We start from the raw sequence: 11399 nt of genomic DNA on the forward strand, positions 1-11399 counted from the left end.
TTTTAGTAGAGTTGGGGTTTCACCGTGTTAGCCAGGATGGTCTCAATCTCTTGACCTTGTGATCCACCCACCTCAGCCTCCCAAAGTGCTGGGATTACAGGCGTGAGACAACCGCGCCTGACCTCTAATTTTTCAAAGGTAGGAATGTTATACTTTTGCAGAGAATGAAATTAGATCCTTATCTCTCACCATACACAAAAATCAACTCAAAATGGATTAGACTTAAATGCAAGACCAAAAATTATGAAGCTACTAAAGGAAAACATAGGGGAAATACTTCATGACATTGGTCCAGGCATGGATTTTATGGATAAAACCTCAAAAGCACAGACAACAAAAACAAAAATCAACAAATATGATTACATCAAAAAGGCCTCTTTAGAATCAAGAGACAACCTATAGAATGGAAGAAATATTTGCCACCTATGCATATGACCAGGGTTTAATACCCAAAATAAGAAACTCAAACAACTCAGTAGCAAAAAACAAAACAAACAAACAAACAAAACACCAAATAATTTAAAATGGGCAAAAGAACTTAATAAATACTTCTCAACAAAATAAAATAAGCATGGCCAATGAGTACATAAAAAAAGTTCAATGTCACTAATCCTCAGGAAAATGCAAATCAAAACCACGAGATCTAACTTTACACCTATTATTCATCTAGTATATACTGAACTTTGCCAATAGAACAATTGGCTTTTGGAAAACAATTTCCCTCACAATTACTTTATCTTGAATATTTTTGTTTAAATAAAAAAACTCAAATAATTTAAAAATTGGCAAAATGAACATAATAAATACTTCTCAACAAAATAAAATAAACACAGCCAATGAGTACATAAAAAAAAGTTCAATGTCACTAATCCCCAGGAAAATGCAAATCAAAACCATGAGATCTAACCTTACACCTGTTATTCATCTAGTATATGCTGAAATTTGCCCATAGAATAATTGGCTTTTGGAAAACAATTCCCCTCACAATTACTTTACCTTGAATATTTTTCTTCTTGTAGTTAAACAACTGATGTTCATCTGTGGTTTTTGTAGTGTACATTGAAATAATGGGGAGAATCAGCATGGAAGGAAGAGAAGTTTATCTTTCCTCCTTCTTGCTTCCAGAGTCATCTGCTCAGACTTCCTGAGCTTTCTCATTCATGAGACGGGTGTCCTCAATAACCTTCACAATTCGGTGTGTGGTCATTTCAAATTGACACTTCCAGAGTGACACTTCCAGAGTGACACCTGGAAGCACAACATAAAAGGGAAAAAGGCATTTGTCAAATAAAAAATGAAAATGTGGCCAGGCATGCTGACCCACGCCTGTCATCCTAGCACTTTTAGAGGCCAAGGTGGACAGATCACTTGAGCTCAAGAGTTTGAGACCAGCCTGGTCAATACAGGAAGACCCCTGTCTCTACAAAAAATTAGCTGGGCATGGTGGCACACACCTGTGATCCCAGCTACTCAGTAGGCTATGGTGAGAGGATCACCTGAACCCAGGACGTGGAGTTTGCAGCGAGCCAAGATCACACCACTGCATACCAGCCTGGATGACAGAGTGAGACCCTGCCTCAAAAAATAAATACACAAATAAAAATAAAAACGTAAGGGGAATGAGAAAGGCAGAAACTCGGTTCTAGTTTTGTTACATGGAACAAACATTCCAGTTTTAGTCAAATATTTGCCACCTTTATAGCAGAATATTTTGTTATGTAAGTTCTATTTTCCCCTTTGATTTATAAGAAACCCTGACAATTAATGAGATGGCAGCTGTTAGTATCCTAGATAATTTGCTGAGGGTCTACTAATCCTTTCAATCCGGCCAGTGTTTCTGAGTGAAGCAGCAACATGCCTGCTTTTGCCTGGTTTCCCCAACTGAGTAAAATTTCATGAAAGCAATTCCTCACCAACATAATGAAAGTTCCCTAAGCAAGATAAAGTTTAATCCTTCCAATCTCTTCTTTAGGAGATAATGTGGATTATAGGGAAGTAGTAGGTATGAGTGGGCTAGGAAATTGTTGGGTAATAAAAATAACTTTTTTTTTCTTTTGGGCAAGGAAGCAATTTATAAAACCAAGATTAAAATAAAAAAAAATATATGCTGCTGTTGGTAAATTCCTGAGAAAAGGCAAAGAGGTTGATGAGATAAAAGTGTAAAACACAGAAACAGGCTGGACTTGGTGGCTCACACCTGTAATCCTAGCACTCTGGGAGACCAAGGCAGGCGGATTGCCTGAGCTCAGGTGTTAGAGACCAACCTGGGCACCCTGGCGATACCCTGAGTTTATTAAAAATACATAAAATTACCTGGGTGTGGTGGTGCGCACCTGTAGTCCCAGCTACTCCAGAGGCTGAGGCACGAGAATCACTTGAACCTGGAGACAGAGGTTGCAGTGAGCTGAGATCGCACCACTGCACTCCAGCCTAGGTGACAGATCAAGACTTTGTCTCAAAAAATATAAAAAATTAAAACTAAAAAAAGGACAAGCACAGCAACAAAACAATAAAGAACATTAAGATTTATAATAAAGTTTATGATAAAAAAGTACTAAAAATACTTTTCACCAGAATATATAAAGAAATCTTACAACTCAACAACAGAAAGACCATCAGTTAAAACATGGTCAATGAATCTGATTAGGTATTTTACCAAAGAAGACAGACAGTGGCCAGCCTCAGTAGCTCATGCCTGTAATCCCAGCACTTTGGGAGGCCAAGGTGGGCAGATCACCTGAGGTCGGGAGTTCAAGATCAGCCTGACCAACATAGAGAAACCCCATCTGAACTAAAACTACAAAATTAGCTTGGCATGGTGGCGCATGCCGGTAATCCCAGCTACTTGGGAGGCTGAGGCAGGAGAATCTCTTGAACCTGGGAGGCGGAGGTTGTGGTGAGTCAAAATCGCGCCATTGCACTCCAGCCTGGGCAACAAGAGTGAAACTCCATTTCAAAACAAACAAACAAACAAAACAAAGAAGACAGACAAATGGCCATTAACCATCTGAAATGATGTTCAACATCATTAGTCATTAGGGAAATGCAAATCAAAACCACAATAAGAACACTTCACACCTCTATAATGCCTATAATCAAAAAGACACACAAAAAAAGTATAGGCAAGGATGTGGAGAAATTGGAACACTCATACAGTCATACACTGCTGGTGGGAATGTAAAATTGGATAGCTGCTTTGAAAAACAGTCTTATAGTTCCTCAAAAGATTAAAACCAGTTGCCCTATGACTCAAAAATTGTACTCCTGGATATTCACCCAAGAGGAACATATGTCCACATGGAGTTCATAGCAACATCACTCATAATAGTCAAAACTTGTAAACAACCCAGTGTCCATCAACTGATAAATAAAATGTGATAAACCTCTACAATAGAATATTACTTAGCAATAAGAAAAAAATAAAGTTACTGGCTGGGCATGATGGCTCACGTCTTTAATCTCAGCACTTTGGGAGGCTGAGGTGAGAGGATTGCTTGAGCCCAGGAGTTCAAGACCACCCCAGGCAATATGGCGAAACCCCAGCTCTTCAAAAACTACAAAAAAAATTTAGCTGGGTCATGGTGGCGCACACCTATGATCCAAACTACTCAGGAAGCTGAGGTGGGAAGATCACTTGAGCCCAGGAGATCAAGGCTACAATGAGCCAAAATCAAGCCACTGCACCCCAGGCTGGGCAATGGAGTGAGGCCTGTCTGAAAAAAATAGAAACTAAAAATTTTAAAAATTACTGATTCATGCTACCATATAGATAACTCTTAAAAATATGATGTTAGGTGAAATGAGCCAGACACAAAAGAACAAATATCAGGTGATTCCACTTATATGAGGTACCTGCGATAGGCAAATTCATAGAGACAGAAAGCAAAATAGAGGTTACTAGAAGCTAGGGGAGGGATGATGTTGATTTATTATTTAATGAGTACAGTCTCTGAGATGATGAAAAAATTCCAGAAATAAATAGAAGTGATGCTTGCACAGCATTGTAAGAGTACTTAATGCCACTAAGTTGTACATTTTAAAGTGGTTAAGATGGTACATTTTATGTTATGTATATTTTGTCAGAATTTTAAAAAATAATTGACAAAGTTTAGACAATTTTAAAGAGAGCAAAAGATTTTGGTTAACCTAAAAAAATTCATGAAAGAACTACATTTTAAGATTTATTTTAATAAATTGAACCTTTGCAAGTCAATTAATGATATCACCATATTAACAAACTAAAAAGAAATATGATTCTCTAGTAGATGCAGAAAATTTGACAAAATTCAACATCCACTACCCATTTTTTTAAAAAAAATCAGCAAAGTAGGGATACAAGAGACTTTCCTCAACATGTTAAAGGACATCTTTAAGATATCTGCAGCAGGACTTTGTGAGACCGAGGCGGGTGGATTGCTTGAGCTCAGGAGTACTAGAATAGCCTAGGCAACATGGTGAAACCCTGTCTCTACAAAAAATTACAAAAATTATCTGGATGTGGTGGCACACACCTATAGTCCCAGCAACTCAGGAGGCTGAGGTGAGAAGATCCCTTGAGCCTAGGAGGAAGAGGTTGCAGCAAACCAAGATTGTGCCACTGCATTCTGACCTGGATGACAGAGTGAGAACCTGTCTCAAAATAACATAACATAACATAACATAACATAACATAACATAACATAACATAACATAACATAACATAAAAAAATAAAATAATAAATAAAATAAAATAAAATAAAAAATAAAATAAGTTATTTGCAGCTAACATCCTATGTAATGAGGAAAGTCTGAATGGTTTTCCCTCAGATCAAGAAAGAGACAGGAATTTCAGTTCTTCCCTCTTCTATTCAACATTGTACTGGAGGTTCTAGCCACTGTAATCATTTTTGAAAACAGGTGAGTGGCATATGGGAGAATGAAACTGGATCCTCATCTCTCACCTTATACAAAAATCAACTCAAGATGGATCAAAGACTTAAATCTAAGACCTGAAACTATCAAAATTCTAGAAGATAACATTGGAAAAATTCTTCTAGATATTGACTTAGGCAAGGATTTCGTGACCAAGGACCCAAAAGCAAATGCAGTAAAAACAAAGATAAATAGCTGGGACTTAATTAAACTAAAGAGCTTTTGCACAGCCAAAGGAACAGTGAGCAGGGTAAACAGACAACCCACAGAGTGAGAGAAAATCTTCACAATCTATACATCTGACAAAGAGCTAATATCCAGAATCTACAACAAACTCAAACAAATTAGCAAGAAAAAAACAAACAATCCGACCAGGCACGGTGGCTCACCCCTCTAATCCCAACACTTTGGGAGGCCAAGGTGGGTGGATCACCAGGTTGAGACCACCCTGATCAACATGGTGAAACTCCATCACCACTAAAAATACAAAAATTAGCTGGGCATGGTGGGGCACGCCTGTAATCCCAGCTACTCAGGAGGCTGAGGCAGAAGAATTGCTTGTTGCAGTGAGACAAGATCGTGCCACTGCACTCCAGCCTGGTGACGGAGCAAGACTCCATCAAAAAAAGAAAGAAAGAAACAAATAAAGAAAGAGAGAGAGAGAGAGAAAGAAGAAAAAAAAAGATCCTATCAAAAAGTGGGCTAAGGACATGAAGAGACAATTCTGAAAAGATGGACAAATGTCCAACAAAGATATGAAAAAAGCACAGCATCACTAATGATCAGGGAAATGCAATCAAAACCACAATGAGATACCACCTTACTCCTTCAAGAATGCACACAATAAAAAACTAATAGATGTTGGCGTGGATATGATGAAAAGGGAACACTTCTACACTACTAGTGGGAATGCAAACTAGTACAACAACTATGGAAAACAGTGTGGAGATTCCTTAAGGAACTAAAAGTAAAACCATCGTTTGATCCAGCAATCCCATTACTGACTATCTACCCAGAGGGAAAGAAGTCATTACATGAAAAGAGATTTGCACATGCCTGTTTATAGCAGCACAGTTTGCAGTTGCAAAAATGTGGAACCAACCCAAATGCCCACTAATCAACAAGTGGATAAAGAAACTGTTGTATATATGTACTATACACACACACACACACACACACACACACACACACACACACTCTATGGACTACTACTCAGCCACAAAAAGGAATGAATTAATGGCACTCACAGCAACCTAGATAGGATTGGAGACTATTATTTTAAGTGAGGTAACTCAGGAATGGAAAACCAAACATCCTAAGTTTTTACTCATAATTGGGAGCTAAGCTATAAGGATGCAAAGGCATAAGAATGACAAAGTGATAATCCTGGCACTTTGGGAGGCTGAGACGGGTGCATCACGAAGTCAGGATATCGAGACCATCCTAACACGGTGAAACCCTGTCTCTACTAAAAATACAAAAAATTAGCTGGGCATGGTGGCACACGCCTGTAGTCCCAACTACTTGGGAGGCTGAGGCAGGAGAATTATTTGAACCCAGGAGACGGAGGTCGCAGTGAGCTAATACGCCACTGCACTCCAACCTAGGTGACAGAGCGAGACTCCGTCTCAAAAAACAACAACAAAAAATGACACGGTGAACTTTGGAGACTTTGGGGAAAGAGTGGGAAGGGGATGAGAGATAGGAGACTACAAATCGGGTTGTGTGTATACTGCTTGGGTGATGGGGGCACCAAAATCTCACAAATCACTGCTAAAGAAATCACTCGTGTAACCAAATACCACCTATTCCCCCAAAACCCTATAGAAATTAAAAATAAATAAAAATGTTTAAAGGAGAAAGGAAAGGAAAAAGGAAGGGAACTGAAAGACATCCAGATTGGAAAGAAATAAGTAAAACTCTTTTTATTCACAGATACGGTCTTCTAAGCTTCAGCAGCTTTTCAATACTCAACTCAATAAATCCAGAATGCTCAATAAAATTCATTAAAAAGTGACTTAAACCAATGAATGAGTTTTGCAAAGTTGCAAGATAGTAGATCAAGATACAAAATCAAGTGTATTTCTCTACATTAGGAATAAAAATTAAGAAACTGACATTTTTGAAATAATACTATTTATCATAGCATTAAAATATAAAATGCTTATGGGTACATCTGAAAAGCTATGTGAAAGACCTGTACAATTAAAACCAAAAAATATTTCTGAGAAAATTTTTTAAAAAAACAAAGGAGGCTGGGAGCTGTGGCTCATGCCTGTAATCCCAGCACTTTGGGAGGCCGAGGCAGGTGGATCACGAGGTCAGGAGATCAATACCATCCTGGATAACACGGTGAAACCCCATCTCTACTAAAAATACAAAAAAATATAAAATTAGCCGGGCATGGCGGTGTGTGCCTGTAGTCCCAGCTGCTGGGGAGGCTGAGGCAGGAGAATGGCGTGAACCCAGGAGGCGGAGTGAAACCTACTCATTATTATTTTGTCTTTGGAAAACTCCAGCTCCTTCATGGTAACCATTTCTTTTCCATCAACAGCTGCGTTTAATGCAGCCTGGTTCACAAGATTCTCCAACTCTGCTCCAGAAAAGCCAGTGGTACCTCGAGCTATAATTTCTGGATCAATGGCTAATGTAAAAAGAGAACACAACACTAAAAGTCCAAAACAGGTAAAAGGAAGCTCTTCACAAAGAATTCACATTCTGGCTGGGTGCAGTGGCTCATGCCTGTAATCCCAGCACTTTGGGAGGCTGACGTGGGTGGATCACCTGAGGTCAGGAGTTTGAGACCAGCCTGGCCAACATGGTGAAACCCTGTCTCTACTAAAAATACAAAAATTAGCTTACTGTGGTGGAGTGCACCTGTAATGCCAGCTACTTGGGAGGCTGAGGCAGGAGAATCACTTGAACCCTGGAGGCAGAGGTTGCAGTGAGCCGAGATCACACCATTGCACTCTAGCCTGGGCAAAAAGAACTAAACTTTGTCTCAAAACAAAGCAGAAACAAAACAAAACACAAACGCAAAAAAACAAAAACAAATACTCACCTTCTGAGGGAAAAAAAGAAAATAGCTAGCTATAGCTATTCTGAGCCATAGTTTAGACATTTTTTCTCTGAATTTCATCTGGAAATACTTACTTTGGACATAAAAGGTGCCCTAATTATAGGAAACATATATAGTTTAATGAATTGATCCAGCTATCTCTGAAACTACTGCAGCTTTAATAACTTCATTTATTACTAAAATGGGTAATACATTTTCATATGTTTTGTTTTATAATTTGCATTCTTCTCTTTTGGCCCCATACTGACTATATCATGAGCTACTGTTTCTGAAGCTTTTTCTGTTATTTTGCATTTTACATTCATATTAGAAAACATGTATATACATATATATTTCCTCAAATATTATCTGTCTGAATACTCTAAAAAAAACTTTTCTTTAGAATCAGGGTTCAAAACAATAGAATCTCCTGGATACACAATAACTAAGGAATGGACTTTTAAATGAACATACTAATGGTAAAAAAACAGATGATAAAAATGAACTGGTCTTTTAATATTAATACATTTACCCTGAAAGGAGCACACACAGGGTGAGTTGTGTATTACCACTTTATAGAAATGATAATGTTTGTTTCGATAGAATTAGACTTATATTGATCGAACTTTATTTTATTGAGATACCATTTCAAAATTTCTGTTCAACCTTTTATATCTGTCCTTGGAACTGTAACCTGCATGTCAAAACGACCAGGAAGTATTAAGGTACTACAAGAATAATGTAAAAGGAAAATATAAATTAATAAACTGATGATGCTAAAGCTCAGATTCAACAGGACTGACACCCTAATGACGTGAGTGGGAAGCCAAGGGCAGCCAGAGAACAGATGGAGTTTTGTACGTAAATATTCAGATAATTCCTTTTAAAACAAGGCTCAAGTAACAGTGTCAATAACCAGAAGGCAGAACAAAGGCTCATTTAGATACATGTATATACCTAGATAGCCTACCCCTCAGAAACAAAAGCATGGAAGCACCTCGGTTCAGGAACAAATAATTCCACAAAAAACTATTATGAGAAGCACACATCTAAGTGTGTGGTTAGACTTGTACGGAATGTTAGACTAAGTACAGAATGTTAGACTAGATTCTTAGGCAGTGACAAACTAGTGATCAAATAAAAACATGAATAACTTGTACAATAAAATTTTTTTCATAGTAACTTTAAACCTAGTTATAATGCTACAGTGAATTTATTTTAAAAATGCTGTCTACATAAAACTTTTGTGACATATAACAAAGAAATATTTTAACAGTTTTATTGAGATGTAATTCACATAACAGAATTTACAGTGGATACTTCAGTGGTTTTTAATATATTCAGAATTGTACAACCATCAGCACAATCTAATTTTAGAATATTCCCATCCCCACAAAGAAATCCCATATCCAGTGGCAGCCATTCCCCATTCTCCCTAACCTCTGGTAACAGCTAATCTAATTTGCCTCTGTGGATTTGCTTATTCTGGACATTGCCTATAAATGGAATCATATAATGTGATCTTTTGCAATGGACTTCTTTTAGTATAATTTTGTAGCATGTAAACAGCGCTTCACAAAAATCCTCTTTTAATTCTTACTTATCTAATGCCTCTGGGAAGTTTGTGGCTCCTATTATGATAAGTCCTTCATTGGGTTGACAATTACATAGGAAAATATATTATATTTTCACTAACACTGAAGCACAGCACACATGTAGAAATGCTCTACACAAAACAGTCTTTGTTTTTTTTTTTTTTTTTTTTTTTTTTTTTTGAGACTGGGACTCCCTTTGTGGCCTAAGTTGGAGTGCACCAGTACCTTCATAGCTCACTGTAGCCTCAAATTTCTGGGAAGAAGTGATCCTTCTGCCTCAACCTCTCAAGTAGCTGGAACAACAGGCACATGCCACCATACCTGACTAATTTATTTTTATTTTTTATTTATTTTAAAAAATTTTCTCCCCAATTTCTAGGTACAGGTCACTGACTATTTACTTTCTTTCTTTTTCTTTTTTGAGATGGAGTCTCTCTCTTGTCACCCAGGCTGGAGTGCAGTGGCGCGATCTCTGCTCACTGCAAGCTCCGCCTCCCGGGTTCAACGCCATTCTCCTGCCTCAGCCTCCCGAGTAGCTGGGACTACAGGCGTCCGCCACCACGCCGGCTAATTTTTTTTTGTATTTTTAGTAGAGACGGGGTTTCACTATGTTAGCCAGGATGGTCTCAATCTCCTGACCTCCTGATCTGCCTGCTAAGAAAAGAGACTGATACCACCAGTCATCTGTGACTACATATCTTCACAATTATCTGGTCTATGTAGGAAAAGATAACCTAATATAAAAAGTTTAGGTGCCTGGTTAATTTTTGAAAAATTACTTTCAAGCATACCAATTCAAATTATTCGCTCCTGGGCTTCCTATGTGGTTTCAAAATGTCTTACATTGACTTTTAAGACACTTCTTTCAAAGCAACATCAACTCTTGCTTTTTACATTATAAACATTGAGGTAAGCTTTAAACCTGCCACAACATTAAAAGCTAGTCACAAACTGTGTAGAAACAAGTGTATTTCTTCAGATAGACTACTAGTCTCAGCTTGAATCACTGTTTTCCTATCTTAAGTACAACAACAAATGAAAAAGAATATAAATACCACAAATTAAATGAATTGATATTCAAATATCCAATTAGTAGTGAAAATAATACAATAATGAGAGAAAAAGCTTGTCTTGAGTTCTTGCTTGAGGGACTACTCTGTTTCCTATACACATCACATCTTTCCTATCTCTAGATATGAAATGCCTTATGGAAATAATTTGCATAAGATCACTTCTACATATATTAAATGCTGGGAGGCATCACCACATTCTAAGACAAAAGGAGACTCAATTATCCATCCATTTCAGCAAGAAGTTGATTTATGGTCTGCCTTAAATATGGATGCATTGAGATTCAATTCTCTTCCCACCAACAGAATCTAATTCCTCAATAAATGTAACACAAGGAACATTTGCTTTTCTTCCCCTAAGACAACAAAAAAGATTCGAATAAGCTGAAAGAAGTTAACGGTTTTGAACAAGATAAATATTAAAATTCTATAAAACTGTCAAAAGCCAACAAAAATATTCATTGTAAGAAAATACACAAAAGGAGATCAATTTTTACTGATTTAAGAATAGTAGCTTTGGGAGGAAAAAAAAACTATACCAAAGAAAATGATTTAAAATAAAAGCAATTGGGCATTCATTCTTCCTAGATATACAAATATCATATACAATTAGGTTTGAAGCTAATTACTCCCTAATTCCATACTATAAAATTGATGAATAAAATGAAAAAAAAAAAAGAAACTAAGAGATTTTTGGTAGCCTCCAACCTCATTTTGCACTTCCACTAGCTCTTTCGATAATTCATATATTAAGCTATCCAAATC

The 11399-nt window shown here is 37.3% G+C and overlaps 1 pseudogene; it reads right to left on the bottom strand.

Annotated features, from left to right (window-relative positions):
• Positions 1-1135: 1135 nt before the first annotated feature.
• Positions 1136-10912, bottom strand: LOC111531322 (annotated as a pseudogene).
• Positions 10913-11399: the final 487 nt, after the last annotated feature.

The sequence above is a fragment of the Piliocolobus tephrosceles genome, chromosome 9 (assembly GCF_002776525.5).
Source record: "Piliocolobus tephrosceles isolate RC106 chromosome 9, ASM277652v3, whole genome shotgun sequence".
NCBI classification, from domain to species: domain Eukaryota; kingdom Metazoa; phylum Chordata; class Mammalia; order Primates; family Cercopithecidae; genus Piliocolobus; species Piliocolobus tephrosceles.